The 17995-nt window shown below is 45.2% G+C and overlaps 1 protein-coding gene across 1 annotated transcript in view; it reads right to left on the bottom strand.

Moving 5' to 3' along the window:
* The window catches only part of LOC138284333 (cell surface hyaluronidase-like), a 633659-nt gene extending 618173 nt beyond the window's left edge, over positions 1-15486 (bottom strand). Inside the window, exon 1 of the mRNA XM_069223000.1 lies at positions 15285-15486. The gene's annotated coding sequence lies outside the window, so the exon portion shown is untranslated. The remainder of the gene's footprint in view (positions 1-15284) is intronic.
* Positions 15487-17995: the final 2509 nt, after the last annotated feature.

Below are 17995 nucleotides of genomic sequence, written 5' to 3'. Positions count from 1 at the left end.
CACAGGATGAAGACAGCCAAAGAAATGCTGTTTATTGGCTGCCCTGAAGTGCCAGAGGAAAGAGACACTGGAATGCATTGGTTACAGATGGCCAATATCAATTGTCGATAGCACTGTTTCTTAACCTGCGGTCTGGGGACCCCTGGGGATCCGTGACACCTTCTCAGGAAGTCTGCTACTGTTAAGAATAGTAAATAATAACAACAGGTTAATAACGTATATATAAAGAAACAACATATTGCAAAAGTGAATGAATTTGAAACTGAGGGCTAAACATTAAGTTGGTATCTACAGATTGATTCGAGAGAGCAGTGCAAGTGAATCAAACAGAATATAGTATGGATTATTGGTGGCTTCCATGGGATTTAGAAAAGCTACAAACCTTACCATTTAAATTAAATTTTTTATTTTTTATGTTTGTGAATTAAATAAAATATTTCTTCATTTGTTTATTTGTCTAATGAATGTTTGTCTCTGTATTTTTGTATGCTGTTTTCTAGTTCAAATAATTGAAATTGCTTAAGCCACCCCTGGATCCGCTGAGGCAACAGAGGAGGATGCTCCTTCTCACACCTGGTGGCCAAATCTTAAAAATACCTTCCCCTGCACCTCAGGACCACCTCATCACTCCAGCAATCCCAGAAAGGACTCAAGATCTGGCTGTTCAAATCACCAGATCACTACCCATCCTCCAGGCATTGCTTGCAAGATGTTGCTTGCACCTCCCATTGTTGCTTGCCTCTACCACCCTCCTGTCATTGTTTGCGGGCGAGGCAGGAGGCATTTTGGAGGGTGTGCAACATGGGAGCTACAGATGCCTTCTGCCTTGTCCTTCCACCAGCAAAAAGTGATAGACGCGGCCAACTCTGACTGCATCACAGTGATTTTTTTAAACTTTTACCTATGCTGTACAGCAGCCACGCTGGTGTGCAACATAGCTAAAAACCTTGGCAAAGAAGTAGGTTGCATAGGCAAGACCTATTGGCTTTGCCAATGCTTCTTTTCTGGTGGGAGGACTGGAAGCAACAACAGATTGGGGCAAACAATGACAGGAGGGTGGGAGAGCCAAGCAACAATGGGAGGTGCAAGCAATGGCTGGAGGATGGGAGGGGGCAAGCAACATCTCCAATCTCCCATCTTGAGTGGAAGGAGCAAGCAACACAATGCGGGTGAGCAACAATGCAGGGTGAGAGGGAGCAAGCAACAATGAGGCTGGCACAACAACGGGTGCTAGCAAGACAGTGCAGGGTGGGAGGGGAGCAACAAGGTGGGGGAAGGGACAAACAAAAACAACCAAAATATTAAATGAAAGTAAATGTGACCTTGTGTAACAATCTAGTATTCATGCAAAGTGTTCCCATGTCCTTGGGCCGATTTTGCGGTATATAAAAAAAAAAATGCATCGCAGAGGGAAGTTGCTGGGGGGTAATCAATGGCCTGCAAAAACATATACTCTTATGGAGTGCTGCACCTACATGAAAAAAGTAAATGAAGTCCAAATTCAGTAGTCACTGTGTTACTTGTTGGACACAGTGACTGACTTAGGACACTAGGGCGGTCATTATGACCCTGGCGGTCTTCAGACCGACAGGGCCATGGTGGTGGTCAGACTGCCGCCAATGTGGTGGTCCGGCAGCCACATTACGACTGTGGCGGTTGTGCCACGGTCGGACCACCAGCACTGCCAGATCACAACTTGTCATTGGTCCGGCTGTGCTGCGGTCCTGATTCATCAGGGCAGCGCTGCCCTGGGATTACGAGCCCCTCTCTGCCAGCTTTTACCTAGCGGTAGCACCGCCATGTAAAGGCTGGCGGAAACAGGGTGCAGGGGGCTCCATGGGCCACCTGCACTGCCCATGCACTTGGCATAGGCAGGGGCCCCCATGGCCAGCCCCATGGCACTTTTCACTGTCTGCTTTCAATTATGCACCGTCATCAATGTTGTGGGCTGTTTCCCACTGAGCCAGCCGGAAACTCTTGATAGGGGCTACGGGAAGGGGACCACACTGGCGGTAACCCGACCGCAGGAGTTTGGCGGACAACCTTTTCTGCCCACCAAACTCATAATGAGGGGCTAGGTGTCACTAAAGATGGTGATAGGGGTAGTGAGTGTATGTCAAAACCTAACAGTTGCATTGGAGTTTTTCAAGTGCTGTGGCGCTTATAGGTCCAAAATAACAATAACAAGTACCAGGGAGTCCAGTTGTAACTGGACTAGTGAGCAGTCCCTGACTGTGGCTTCAACCGGTGATATCTTTGAAATTATAGGCCTAGGCAGATCATGCAAATTCTGCAGGGAGATCTCCAAATGATGGCATGGGAACCTAGGCTAGGGGTTAATGGTCAGGCCTTCCCAGGCTGAATAGGGGAGTTTAGTACTCACCACCTAAAACACAATGAGGGTCAGGGATGGAGCAGGTTCATGCTCCTCGAGATGGAAAGAAATATATCCTCTCATGGACCCAGATGGCATCATACTCACTGTTATTTCCTCTGAATGGAAGGCTAGGTGTGACCTTTTGTCCCCAGATCAGCTTCAATCTTTTGAAGGTCATTCAATGCTGATTTTTCCTGCAGCTGAGCTTTAGTGGTCTGTGAGGCTGCATGTATTCACCTGGCAATGGCACCCCAGCTCTTCAGTAGGCAGGCCAGTCTTTATCTGTAGTTCTAGCATGGCAGCACCACAGATGCGTCCCAGTCATAGATGCAGTCTGGAGGAAGAGTAGTAATGCAACACTGATCCCATTCCTGGCCCCACTGTCTTTTTATCTCCGGCACTGGCATGCAGATCCTCCTCGGTCGCAAAGTGAAAACACTGAACAAAGTACAGCATGGAAATGGTACTTTTCTTCCCTTTATGGCCAGGCCTGGTTAATCAAGTGTTCTGCACCTTTTGCATTTCCAGGGGCCCCTTCCATCCTGTTGTGCACAATGCCAGTTTAGGTAGAATTTGAATAGCTCCACACAGGAGGTCATTCCCAAAGAAGAAAGGGAAAAAGGTAGGTTTCACTCAGGAAGTTGAAGTGCAACTACATCAAATAGCCTCTGGCGAGGCATCCTTTTCAACCCCATGCAGAGTCAACTCAACTTGCGGAAAGAAATGGCAGATGACCGTGTGCTTACTCCACTGTCGAAAATGGATCTTGACATATATGTATTTTTTTCAGGGAAACTTCATGCTTGTCCCAAACATCATGGTGGTAATGTACTCCAGGTATAGGAAACTAAAGAGAGTTTACTCGGACCTACTCAGCAAAGACGCCTGTGTAGAAACGTTTGATTTATCACCAAGAGAAAATTGTCAGTTACTCCAACTAATCAACTACTATATTGGACGGGAATTGAGAGGTGTGCAGGTCAATTGAATCACTATTTACACTCAAACAAATAGAAAAAGGAATATCCAATGTAAATGGAAGTCTCCAAAACCATTTTATGAACCACAAACATAAATATATGAACAGATGTAAAGCCGAACTCAACAAATAAATACCAGAAGGCACAGGAGTACTCATAAATCAGATTCCTCAGTATGTTTCCCCCACATAAGGAAAACTCATACAACATATTGTGGAGATGGCCCGTCATCCCAACCAGTTTGGGCTCCATGTTTGGTACCTCAAACCAATGTTGGAGATGTTGAAAGGTTTGGGTACTGTGATGCACATGTGGTGGAAATGTTAACAAATTAATTCATAACAGAAATGTGTTCTATAAATGATTCCCAATGTAACACCTGTTTCCCAACTGCTTGAACTTTTGTATTTTACTGGTCTCTACAGGGGTTGGAGGACACTACCATATAACACCGATGGGTAAACTCCTGACGCACAGACTCCTAGCCAAAAGATTGTCAACTGCACACTTTTGAAAATCAAATGCAGCACTACCAGTGAGCATATGGTGAACTATATGTGGAATGTTTGAATCATGGAAAGTTCTTCAAAATACCGTCCTTTAATTTGAAAGATTGAGGTCCCAATATGTAAACTATGAAACGGAGCGTCCAACAACTGATGGTACAGGTCTAAATATACTTGATATAATAAGGCAATTCAGAGTACCTAAGATGTCTCCTACCCATAATATCTGACATAAATGTGATTTGCCATCTTCCATGGTGAAAATAAATAGATTGATTTGTTGTGATCCGCCTGGGATGGTAATGAGATTGTATATTTTTGGTTTGCCATAATTATGTAAAACACATTATGAACTGTGTAAAGTATATTGTACATTGCGGCAAATTAAATAGATTAATAAAGAAGATAAAAGAAAGTGAAACTGTTCCACACAGGATTGACTTCAGAACTGCTATCCACCACATCACCTCAACCTAATGGAACTCCGTTGACTCTGCTCTCCACACCATCTTGAAATCCAGCTGCATCATCTTCAAAGCCATGGCAAATGGCATCCTTGTCTACCTGGCTCATAAGCTCGCTATATCCAGTGGCACTCATCATACCCACAATTATCAGATTGAATACAAAGAGGTACAAAAAAGAAAAAACACTGAAACAGGATTTCTCCATCCCTGCACCCAAGATCTGAAAGAACATTTATGTATCCATTAGGACAGCCCCAACCCTGCTCCAATTTAAGAAACAGCAGAGGACTCACCTATCTTATGAACAGTCACAATCCACAGATCATCTAACCTTCCAATTAAACTTTGACTGTATCCTTGCAACTGATCATAATCAGCGCTCTGCTGCCTTTCTGTGGGTTCAATCTATGTACAAATACCACATACATAAATAGAGACTTTCTCTAGTTGAGTTGTGGTTAATTGTTTTAAGCAACTTAACTGGATTTTGTTACTAGCTTTTCAGACTGTGAACAATCTTAGTATGACAGAACAAGGAGCTGAGCCGTAATACACCAGATACAAAAAATGTTCTTGCTCCTCATTCCCTCTTGGGGTAATTGCAAAAAATTGAGACTTCAACTTTGGAACATCGGATTTCGTTACCCACTTTCACCTTTCGACAGTCCAATGGTCATATGGAAGTGTGATAGGGTCTGGCAGGGAGATTTTCAGCAGCACAGGTTTCTGGTTAATGTCTAAAAACAATGTCCTTGAAGGATTGTACAACTGAATACCAACATGTAGGATATCGACATACAAGCATACTAAGGACATAATATCAAGGGACAAAATACCAAAAGGTAAGTACGTTATGGAAAGTATAGATTTACTATTCCTAACTCCATTTCTACGTACCTTGAAGATCTACGTACTGCATAGATACATACTAAAGGAGTGAAGTATAGACAATTTAGACTTGCTTACCTGTCAATTATTTTTTTATTTTTTTCCTCAATATTTAATACCATTGATATTCTGACTACAGTATCTATTATGCACGCCTCCTTGAAGTATTGAACATAAACTACTTGTATGCAGCAATGGTTTCTCCATGAGGGTGGGGGAGCTTCACCCCCTGCCCACTGCGAGCCACGGGTGAAAAAGATAAAATGGCAATGAAATTATTTCATTGACATTTTATTTTGTTCCCCCAATGTGCGCACTGCAGTGCCCCCGAGGCAAAAGACATGGGGGGTGTCTTCTGCTGCCGATTGCCAGCATGCAGGACAGGAGCAGCGGCTGACTGGATTCCCCAAAGTGCACGTCACTTTGACCGGCTGTTTTGTGCCGGCCAATGTGACACGCACACTTTGAAGCCCTCCACCCTGCAAGCACATGCCTCCAGGGCTTGAAGAAGCGTCCAGCCAGCCCGCTCCATCCAATCCAAGCATTCTTCTCATCCTGCTTAATGGAATGAGAGCAGCGGCAGCGGCTGGATTGGTCAGGGGAGCTCCACAGCAGGCTGTAGTTTGCAGAACACCAAGGAGGACTGGCTGCAATTGGTAAGTACCTTTTATTTTAATTTAGCACAGTAGTTTTACTCTGGGGTTTTGGATGGAGGGGTTCTTTTATTATTGACTTTTGGAGGGAGAGGGTATTTTATATTGGGCTTTTGAAGGAGGGGATGTTTTATTAAGGGCGTTTGGAAGGAGGGGGTGTTTTTTTTGTGGTTTTTTTTTGCCCGCCCCACCACTTTTTAAGGTTACCAGCCCACCTTGCTTCCGAGTTCTACTCTTGACAAACACGCAACAGTTATTTACTAAATCTGAAAAGGGACTTTTTCACTTGTTAGCTGTGGTTCATCAGAGGTTTGTTTGGAGACTTTCCTAATGCTTTGGAAAGCTCTTTTTTTACAATGTAAGTGGTATTATTACAGAACTTATTAACCCCCTTGGCAGCCAAGGACGTAACGGTTACGTCCTTGGCTGCGGTGCTGAGGATCTAAGGACGTAACCGTTACGTCCTTGGACTGGCTCACGGGGAGGAGTGCTAGCGATCCCCCATGAGCCTCGCCTCGTGCCCCCACTGCAGGGTTGGAAGGGGAATCTCTTCACCTTCCACCCCCGTGGCGTCTTATGATGTCAGCACGCAATTATGCGCTGACCTCATTAGAGGCCTGAGCTTTCAGAGCGGATCGGAGGAGAAATGCTTTTGCATTTCTCCTCCGATCACATGGAGGGGCCGAGAAAGGCATCAAAGGAAAGGAAAGGCCTTTCCTTTGATGTCTTTCTCAGCATTTCTGCTGCCCGGTCGCATCGCGATCAGGCAGCAGAAATGCCCACTAGACACCAGGGATTTTTTTTGTTTTGTTTTATTGAATGAGGGGAGTGGCCCCTTGGGCAATGGCTGTTCACCTGGGGGCCAAATTATTTTTATGCCATATCTGCCCTCCCTGGGGGCAGAAACCCCCTAGACATCAGGGTTTTTTATTTATTTATTTTAAGGTTTTTTTTTTTATATGTGGGGAGCAACCCCTTAGGCAAGGGTCGCTCCTCGAGGGGGGACAAAATTACTTTTAGGCCATTTCTGCCCCCCTTGAGGGCAGATCGGTCTATTTTTATTAGGCCAATCGGCCCCCATGGGGGGCAGAAACCACTAGACACCAGGGAATTTTTAAAAATATGTTATTGAATGAGGGGAGAGGCCTCTTGGGCGAGGGGGGAGGCCCCTGGGGCAAGGTTCGCTCCCCAGTTGGGGAAATATTTTTAGGCTTTTTCTACCTCCCCTGGGGGGCAAATTGTAATTAGGCCATTTCTGTCCTGGGGACAGATCAGCCTATTTTTATTATGCCAATCTGCCCACAAGGGGGGCAGAAGCCACTAGACACCAGGGATTTTTTTTTTGTCAGTTTCACGTGAGGGGACCGACCCCTTAGGCAAGGGTCGTTCCCCTGGGGAGCAAATTTGTTGTAGGCCATTTCTGCCCCCCTTGGGTGAAGATCGCCATATTGTAATTAGGCTGATCTTCCCTGGTTGGGGGGTGGTGGGGGGGCAGAAAACCCTAGACACCAGGGATTCATTATTTTTTTTTATATGTGGGGAGCGACTCCTTAGGCAAGGGTCGCTACCCTGGGGTGCAAATTGTCTTTAGGCCATTTCTGCCCCGCTTGTGGGCAGATTGGCCTATTTTTGTTAGGCCAATCTGCCCCCAAGGGGGGCAGAAACCACTAGACACCATGGATTTTTATTTTTTTGTGTCAATTTCACGCAAGGGGAGCGACCCCTTAGGCAAGGGTCGTTCCCCTGGGGGCAAATTTATTTTTGGCCATCGGCCTATTTTTATTAGGCCGATCCTCCCCCAAGGGGGGAAGAAACCACTAGGCACCAGGGATTTTTTTTGTTTGTGCCAATTTCACGCAAGGGGAGCGACCCCTTAGGCAAAGGTTGCTCCCCTGGGGGGGCAACTTTATTTTAGGCCATTTCTGTTCCCCTTGGGGGCAGATTGGCCTATTTCTATTAGGCCGATCTGCCCCCGGGGGGGAGGGGCAGAAACCACTTAGGCACCTGGGAATGGTGTATGTGAGTGTTTTGTTTGGGGGGCATCTCCTTGGGCAAGGATCGCTCCCCATGGGGGCACATTACTGTCAGCCTATTTTTGGAAGGTCCATCTGCCCCCAAGGGGGGGAAGAAAGCCCACCAGACACCAGGGAAGATTTTTTTTCCAAAATAAGAGGGTGGGGGCATGGCCATACCCCACCCCAAATAAATGGGGGCAAAGTTGTTCTGCCCATAGTGGGTAGATGGGACAATTACCCCCAATCCACACCCCGGGGAGGGGAGCAGAAGGTTTACTAGGTGCCAGGGAATTTCAAACAAATAGTGGGGTGGTGGCTACCATCCAGTATGGCCCTGGTTATGCCCCCACCCCAAATGGAGGGGGTAACAGTCTTTCAGCTCTCCCCCGCACACTAAAACATCTTATCCCACGGCAAGCAAGAGGACATTTGATTATCTTGGGTTTTGGTTTTACATTTGGGCCGTGAGAGTTTAGCTAACTATCAAAATCGTCCCACTTAGAATGGTGAGGGCTGCACTTTTTGGATTTTGGGACGCTGCCATGTAGAAAAATCCACAAGTACTGCAAACCTCCAACTTTGCTGGAAATCACACTTTTTTCCCACATTTTTGTGCTGGAACCTTCCGGAATCTGCAGGAATCCAGAAAATTCCTACCACCCTACATTGTCTCATCTATACCGAGAAAAATTCTGCCTAACTTGTCAGCCTAAAAAATGTTTTTTTCAAACTGCTCTTTTGGACCCTCTTTGGTTCCTCCTCAATTTCAACATGTTTTTGGCTCTTCCCTGTCACAGGCACTTGGCCCACCTACAAAAGTGAGGTATCATTTTTACCGGGAGACTGAGGGGAACATTGGGTGGAAGGATATTTGTCCCGGTGCGGTGATCCCACACTGAAATGTGGGGAAAATGAGATTTTTTAGCTAAATTTGAGGTTTGCTGAGGATTCTGGGTAAGAAAACATTGGAGGATCCACGCAAGTCACACCTCCCCGGACTCCCTTGAGTATCTAGCTTTCAGAAATGTCTGGATTTGGTATGTTTCCCTAGATGGCTGCTAAGCCCAGGACCAAAAACGCAGGTGCCCTCCCCCGCAAAAACAGGTACTTTTGTATTTGATAATTTTGATGTGTCCAGATAGTGTTTTGGGGCATTTCCTTTTGTGGGCACTAGGCCTACCCTCACAGGTGAGGTACCATTTTTATCGGGAGACTTGGGGGAACACTGGGTGGAAGGAAATTTGTGGCTCCTGTCAGATTCCAGAACTTTCTGTCACTGAAATGTGAGGAAAAAGTGTTTTTTGGGCCCCATTTTGAGGTTTGCAAACGATTCTGGGTAACAGAACCTGGTCAGAGCCCCACATGTCACCCCATCTTGGATTCCCCTAGGTGTCTAGTTTTAAAAAATGTGCAGGTTTGGTAGGTTTCCCTAGGTGCCGGCTGAGCTAGAGGCTAAAATCCACAGCTAGGCACTTTCCCAAAAACAGCTCTGTTTTCTTTGGGCAAATGTGATGTGTCCACATTGTGTTTTTGGGCATTTCCTGTCGCGGGCGCTAGGCCTACCCACACAAGTGAGGTACCAGTTTTATCGGGAGACTTGGGGGAACGCAGGGTGGAAGGAAATTTGTGGCTCCTCTCAGATTCCACAACTTTCTGTCACCGAAATGTGAGGGAAAAGTGTCTTTTTGGCCAACTTTTGAGGTTTACAAATGATTCTGGGTAACAGAACCTGGTGAGAGCCCCACATGTAACTCCATCCTGGATTCCCCTAGGTGTCTATTTTTACAAAATATGCAGGTTTGGTAGGTTTCCCTAGGTGCCAGCTGAGCTAGGGGCTAAAATCTACAGCTAGACACTTTACAAAAAACACATCAGATTTCAATGTACAATTGTGATGTGTCCATGTTGCGTTTCCTGTCACGAGCATTAGTCCTACCCACGCAAGTGAGGTACCATTTTTATCAGGAGACTTGGGGGAACACAGAATAGCAAAACAAGTGTTATTGCCCCTTGTCTTTCTCTACATTTTTTCTTTCCAAATGTAAGACTGTGTGTAAAAAAGATGTCTATTTGAAAAATGCCCTGTAATTCACATGCTAGTATGGGCACACCGGAATTCAGAGATGTGCAAATAACCACTACTTCTCAACACCTTATCTTATTCCCATTTTGGAAATACAAAGGTTTTCTTGATACCTATTTTTTACTCTTTATATTTCAGCAACTGAATTGTTGTGTACCCAGTATAGAATGAAAAGCCATTGCAAGGTGCAGCTCATTTATTGGTTCTGGGTACCTAGGGTTCTTTATTAACCTACAAGCCCTATACATCCCTGCAACCAGAAGAGTCCAGCAGACGTAACTGTATATTGCTTTAAAAAATCTGACATCGCAGGAAAACGTTACAGAGTAAAATGTGGAGAAAAATGGCTGTTTTTTTCACCTCAATTTCAATAATTTCTTAATTCAGCTGTTATTTTCTGTAGGAAACCCTTGTAGGATCTACACAAATTACCCCTTGCTGAATTCAGGATTTTGTCTACTTTTCAGAAATGTTTAGCCTTCTAGGAATCAACATTGGTTTCACACCCATTTCTGTCACTAGCTGTAAGGAGGCTGAAAGGAAAAGAAATAGTAAAAATTGGATATGTCCCAGTAAAATGCAAACATTGTGTTGAAAAATTGGGTTTTCTGATTCAAGTCTGCCTGTTCCTGAAAACTGGGAAGCTGGTGATTTTAGCACCGCAAACCCTTTGTTGATGCCATTTTCAAGATAAAAAACACAAGTCTTCTACTGCAGCCCTTTTTTCCCATTTATTTTTTTTAAAACTAAATTTTTGCTGTATATTGGCTACTTTCTTGGTCTCCTTCAGGGGAACCCACAAAGTCTGGGTACCTCTAGAATCCCTAGGATGTTGGAAAAAAGGACGCAAATTTGGCGTGGGTAGCTTATGTGGACAAAAAGTAATGAGTGCCTACGCGCGAACTGCCCCAAACAGCCCAAAAAAGGCTTGGCACCTGAGGGAGAAAAGGCCTGCCAGCGAATGGGGTTAACGGTGAATTTCCTTTCTGTGTTGTTATAGATTTTTTCTTTTATATAATGTTGTGAAATATCCCCATGATCAGATGGAGAACTAACTACAAGACATCCACAGCCCTAGTCCATCGTGGAATTGTGGGTAAGGAAAGGGTGTTCTGTAATCCAAGGTGCATTGCCTTGTCTCCTTCAGAAAGACTAGTGGCTACCACTTTTGCTTGTAGATATTGCGTGCACTTTAGCTTTCCTTCGGTCAGTGTTTGTCCCGGCCCTGCTAGCTGTTAGACCTTCATTCACTGCTGTGCATTATTTTGCATGTGCTTTGCTTTACGGAGTTCATTTTTGGCTCTTTGGGCAGCGCTGACTTTTCATCACGCCGGGCTCCGCACTGCGCTTTCATTAATGCTTGTGTATACTTCATGATTGTTTGCCTTCGCCTGCTTTGCTAAGGTTATGCCTGGCATAGCTCTTTCCAGTGCGTTTGCCTTCGTTTCGCTCTGCCCATTTGGAGATTGGCTTCTCAGACAGCGCTGTCTTTGTATAATGCCTCTGGCCTCACAGGCAGTTCCCGTGCCTGTGTTTAAATCCTCATATTTAGCCTTCGTTTCCTCTAAAGTTTCTTCCTGCAAAACTCTTCTGGTTTCCTTTTCGTGCTGCTCACTGTCACCCAGTTAGGGATTTTTCATAGCAACACGGCCGTATGACTGCCAGGTCGGACTTGATCCCTGCGTTCTTGTACCAGATCCATGCAGGCCTGAACCCGATCCCTTCTCACCTGGGCCAGAGCAATACACACATGAACCGGATCCTTTCATGTCTTAGCCAAATATCTGAACACAACAACCAAATGCCTGTACACCTAGGCTATATCACTACATATATGACCGTGATCACATGATATCTGGGTCAGATCGCTGCATACATGGGTCAGATTATCAAAAACCTGGGTTAAGCACCCACATTCATATCCAAGATACCTACATGCCTTGCCAAGACATATACACACTTGGACATGGTATAAGCCCCTTAGTACAAGATGACTTAAATACTCTACAAATCTCCACCAGATCTCTCAAATCTGTGCCAGAGCCCTCTGAAGTAGAACAGCATCCCTACACACCGCAACTAAATCTTTGCATGGAGGGTACAAGTCCCTGATACGTTTTTACAGGTTTACCAGCAAATACAAGAGAGTTTTAAATTTGAAATACCATAACCCTTTGACAAAGTGCAGTCTTAGCCAAGTTAGCAAACCGCATCACATCTGGTAGACTAACTCATGAACCTTCCACTCATTGCTGGAGGATGGCGTCTGTCGGTCACAAACAGTCCTGGAAGACTACAGGATGATTTATATCAGCGAGTTCTGAAGCCTTTTTCTTCAGGCACAAACACATTCAAGAAATCCACATTTTACATTTAAAAGATTTTATTAAAAATGACTTCACTGGTCTAGTGCAGATTATTTGACTATATATTACTCTAAAAAAACAGAATGTTTGTAAAACAGAAAGGAAATTAAGCAGTATATTAAAAAACACTAGGAATATAGCCCTAACCCCAACAAGTGGGTTAAATCCTTTCACACCTGACGAAGATACCGACACAATTCGATCAGCACTATTACAACAGGGAGTGAAAAAGCAGACTAGGTGGGCCTGGTCGTCTACATTCCGGGTGTCCTGAGTCTCCCACTCCCATATTTCTAACCCTGTTCCCTCTCTGACTGCCTTCCTCCTAACGTTTTTCTCTCTCCTCTTCCTACTTTTTTCTCCTGTTCCCTCTCCATTCTTCCTGACACATCAACATTCCTTCCAGGGCACGCTAAATATCACATATTTGAGCATGGGCATAGCAGTCAGTGGTGCAGCCAGTGTAGTGGCACCAAGGCCCGGGATTGTGAGGGGCCCAGCTTGCCTTGCACCATTTGCAGTTTATTTAAGCTGCCCACTATTTTTTATGAGTGCTTGCATGAACCTAGAAAGATATTTGCCTTAGAAGTAGATGAGATGGGCAGGGCTCTGTGGGGTGGAAGTGTAGCAGAACAAAAGGGAAGAGTAGAAGAGGCAGAATGAGCACGAAGACAGAAAGGATAGAGAATGGGAAGACAGAGAAGGGACAATAGAGGAAATGAGAAAAGGCATGAACAACAAAAAATGGGAAGAAAGTGCTAAAAGGGGAGAGGAAGAAAAGAGGAAGGAGCAACTGAGAGGGGAGATGAAGTATAGCTAGAGGAAAGGGGTGCAGATATGGATATGGCAGAGACAGAAAGACAAGTAGAAAAGAAGATGAGGAATGGAGCTGAGAGAAAAGGGAAGAAGATAGAGAGCAGCGAGGATAAAGGAGAAATGGGGAACAAAGATGAAAGGGAGGAACAAAGGAGAGGATGAAAAGTTGGAGGCAAAGTACACCAGGAGAAAAGAAGTAAGGAGTAGAGAGACAAAATTGATAAGAACAAGTAAAATGGGAGAGCGAGAAGAAAAAACAAGCATTTGCAATGCAATGGGTCTCGCGTTTGCTCGAGTTGGAGCTATTAGTGTTATAAATTCCTAACTGGACTTTTCTTACCACATAAATTGAAAATGAAAAGTAAAACAGTTCCGATAAGCAAGCCGATTCAAAGTGCCACGGCCGCCAGGTGCGTGAGCGTGAAGGAGAGACACAAAAGGAAAAAGAAGTTTGCTTGCAGTCAAAAGTATCGGCAAAAGTGCAATTATCCATGTAACAGGATCGATGGCCAAGGCGTGACAAATCTGCCCCAAGGAGGGATAAATATAAAGCATTTAACAATGTTAACAAAGGATTGTGGAAAGGCAAGCCCATGAACCAGTGATAGTGATGGGCATGGGGTGGGCGTGGTTAAAAGCCCACAGATAGATTACAACAAGCCAGGGCGCTTGACCTAAAAAGGGGGTAAAATAAGAGTGTTGTAGAAAATAGGAGGGAGGAGGTGAGCGTGAGAAGCACAGACAAGATACAGATGTGAAAGATAAAGGGAGCAAGAAGGTGGGGAGGACAGGAAGATTACATGGAAATGGGGGAACAATGGTAGGAGGAGAGAGAGGGGAAGGAGAAGATGAAGGAGAAGTGGGAGAAAGGAAAAGAGGACAAGGGGAGAATGGGGAAAAAAAAAAGAAGAGACAAAAAGTTGGGAACTAGAGGAAGGAGAACAGGTTGAGTTAGAGAGGGGGTGTAGAAGAAGAAGATGGTGGTATAGGGAAGAGAGAGTCAAAAGGAAGAAAGAAATGAAAGGAGAGAGGGCTGGAGCTGGAACAGAGGAACGGCAGGTACAACATTAAACCCAGGAACCCATATGTAGAGGTGTAGCCATCACTAGTACACAGTGGCATTGGTGCCCAGGAATCAGTCTGCCCAATGAACCCCAAATATCCCTGTCTTTTAATACCAACCTTGAATGATACGGGACTATTGGGGTGGGCACGTTTAACAAAAGTACGTCTCTGCCTACAATCCTTTTCTAACTGCTGCATCTCCTTTTCTGTGCCAACCTCTTCACTCTAATTCCTTCTTCCTCGTCATTTCTCTCTTCTTTCTCATCCTCTCTTTCCTTTACTGTCCTCACCACCCTGGATCCATCAACCTCCCCTTCCACCTCCTCTCGCCAGCTTTTCTCCACTTAACCTTGACCTCTTCCCCCGCCCCCGGGTCGGGCATCTACCTCCCCTTCCTTTGCTCTACTTTGCTTTTCAAGTGTTTCTTTTTCCTCATTATTCTGTTTCTTCTCCTCTTATCTTCCTTTTCTCGCGCCGCCTTCCTCCGTCTAGTATGTCTGCCCCCGGGACTTTTCTCTCTGTCCTGACCCCAACCCACGTTCTTCCTTTTCTCCCCTCTCACTCCCTCCCGTAGCCGCCACAGACCCTAGGGGGTCTGGGGGTGTGTAGGGGCGGAGCCTGATGGGGGGCGTGTGGACGCCTAGGAAGAGAGTCGGATTAAACGGGAGCTCTGGGCGGGACTGCCGGCTGAACCCCCCAGCTCAGACCAATGCAGGGCAGAATGAACCCATTCTACCCCCAGCACTGTTTCTGCTGGCCCTGCACTCTTCCCACCCAACTCCCCAAAGAGCTACCGTTTGCCCCTCGCCTTCTACAACAGTTCCATCGATTCTTGCCATTCTCACTTATACCACTTTGAATGCTGGTACTGGTTTCCATTTGAACGCGGACTACAAGTCCCATAATGCAACTTGATTAAACACAGACACACGGTTGGAGCAGAAGAGCCGCTCACATTTGATAACCCGAGATAATCGAGTGAGCCCTCGTTTTCCCCTGTAAGAAACAGACCCTCAAATCAAAACTTGCATGTGCCTCTCCCCGCGCCCAGCCCTCTTCATATCTCACCTCCCTCCTGCCGAATGCTCGCACTGTTAGTTACGCGTTTTTTCCTCGCCTCTTGGTTTGGGGTTGCTAACTCTCCAGCCGGCTCGACGGTCTCCTCCGGACGGTCCTTTGGTGTCTGCGCTCTCGGTGCAGGACAGGAGAGGACGGAGGAGGACAGCCCCCGCCCCGCCCTCTCCTGTCTCACAACGTGAGATCCAGTGACATGCAGAGAATGTGCGACCCCCCTTCTTCATTTCGACCACCCCCCGCATAGCAACTAAATGCTTGCACACTCCTGCATGCCTGTATTTTCAGTAGCTAAACTTGCACCCCCAAGCCTGCCCTCCGCCCCGGGTCCCACTCGCTGTCACCGAACCGCTGCTGTCTTTTAACACCATCTGGCAGGAAACTTCCAATGATGGGTCGTACTCCTGTCCGTTGGCAGACTTTTCTCCATGCAGAAGCTGAGGGCGGTATGCAGAGGGGAGCGGGGATGTTTAAATGCACGTGGCGCCCCCTTAGGCCCCTACAATACCTGGCTTGCTTCCTCGCAGAGCTGTGGTCCTTCCCAGATCCAAATGTATTGAAACCAGCATTGGCAAAGCCAATAGGTCTCGCCTGTATAACAGCTAATTTGTATTTATTTATGCGATTTTATATGTCAGAGGGCTTTACAACAGAACAAAGAACATTGCAAGAGAAACTGAAATACGATATTAGGAAACAAAATGTATAGCTACCATCGTTACTTATGGCAAGTTACTTATTTACATTGTGCCTATTAATTACAGAAAACATATTTAGAGAAACTACAAAAGAGATACAAGGTTATACAGAAGAATACTACGGAGTTATAGCGCTCTATAGTTAAGTGGCAGCGAGGGATATGCCAATGATGGTGGAGGTGAAGGCCTAGAATGGATGTTGACGAGTAGTTATTGTGAAAAATATCTTTGGAAGAGAACGTTTTTGAGGTCCGTTTGAAAGTTCTGAAGGAGGTGGTGGTGCTAAGGTTTATAGGCAGTGAGCTCCAAATTCTAGGCACACTACCTGAGAACGACTGCACCATAAACCTTTCCCTTTTGAAAGTTGGAGGTTCTATCAACAGGTTTTCAGCATTTCGTGAGGGTCTAGGGCCACCAGATAACTTGAGCTTGTTTGCTAGGTAACGATGGGTGGAGGTGTGAATGGCTTTATGTGCGATGTAAGCAGTCATATATAATAAATACATTCCTATAAATTGTATTTGTATAGCTCTTACTACCCCTGATGAGGCGTTGAAGTGATTTACTGTGAATAGCACGCTAAGCAGAGCCTAGTTAGTGGATAGTCAATTGGTTATTGTGGTTAGTTTTGCATGCTGTGTGGTGACTTGTTTTGTTTGATCTGATTATTAGAGGGGGCTAGGTGAGACAGAATTCCTAACTGGAATTAATATTGTTATGGTTGCCAAAGACCTTTAGGGCAGATAGGCATGATAGTTTTAGAGTAACTTGTGTGCAGATGAGGGAAATAGAAGGTAGGAAGATGCAGAGGTCGATTTAAAAAAACGGAAGTGATGGAAGGTCAGTTTTTCATGCTGGTTTTTAAGGGTTATAACAGGTTGAGAATTTTTGCATGCAATTTGTAGATGTAAACTTGTTGAAAGAAATAATTTCATTCAAAGATACTTCTCATAGTAAAAAAAAGAAAGCACAGTGTGACATATAAAGCCTCTTTTTATATACCCACTACACTATGTTTAATACTATACTATAAAGTATTTTAGTTTATGGAAATTATATGCACCATAAACAATATATTATAAAAATGTTTGTAAACATCCACCAACTTAAAAATATGACAAGACAATTAATATAGACACATTGCAGTAACCACTGATATATTCAGCGCTATGTTTGTCATCCAATCAATGTCAGGTTTGGAAGGCGCTGCCCCCTTCATCCGCCTGAACCTGAAGAGCACCCCCACAGAACAGACACCATGTCCAACAGAATGGATGTGTCCGGGGTCACTTTCTCCTTCTAGGATCCACCTTTCCTCGTAGTGGAGCACACCAGCCCGAAACAAAGCCCTGGCTTCAACAGGAAGCCAACAAAGTGTTATCAACATAGGTGTGCCATTTCTTTTGGCACCATAGATGAAACGGGCAGCCGAGTGAGAAATGGACTTTATAGGAGATAGGTGAGTCTTGGGGAGGCCAGCAAGAAGGGAGTTACAGTAATCAAATCTGGAGAGTCAAGGGCATAGCTTCAGGGGGGTGTTTGGGGTGTTACACCCACCCTAATAAATATATTTTCTGCTAAGTAGTTGGGTACAGATACTTTCAGTCGGGTATGGTGTCTGTCAGATTTCACTGGGAATTTTTACATACACACAGACGAAAACGCACACACTCTCTCCCTCTTGGTTTTGAAAGTCCTCAAAAATGTTGGTTATTTTACAAAATATTGCCATTCTCTCACTTAGTACTCCTACCGATCCGCATTCCTATGCCTTTCCACTGCCCTTTAGGCCCCTCTCTTGCACCCTGCTTGTTGTATAATGTATTTTAAAATTATAAACCAGCTTGGTTGTTGGAAAATTTGAAGATCAAACCTCCCCAATCTTACTGGCATAGCTACGCCCCTGTGGAGAGTACCAAGCATTTGTTAAGAGTTTTCAGGTCCTGCTCAGGAATGAAACATCAGATCCCCTCGAGAAGTCACAATTGAAATCATGCATTCTTGGCT

The sequence above is a fragment of the Pleurodeles waltl genome, chromosome 3_1 (genome assembly GCF_031143425.1).
Source record: "Pleurodeles waltl isolate 20211129_DDA chromosome 3_1, aPleWal1.hap1.20221129, whole genome shotgun sequence".
Lineage (NCBI taxonomy): Eukaryota > Metazoa > Chordata > Amphibia > Caudata > Salamandridae > Pleurodeles > Pleurodeles waltl.
The sequence above is the reverse complement of the archived record's forward strand: the minus strand, read 5'-3'. Positions and strand labels throughout refer to the sequence as shown.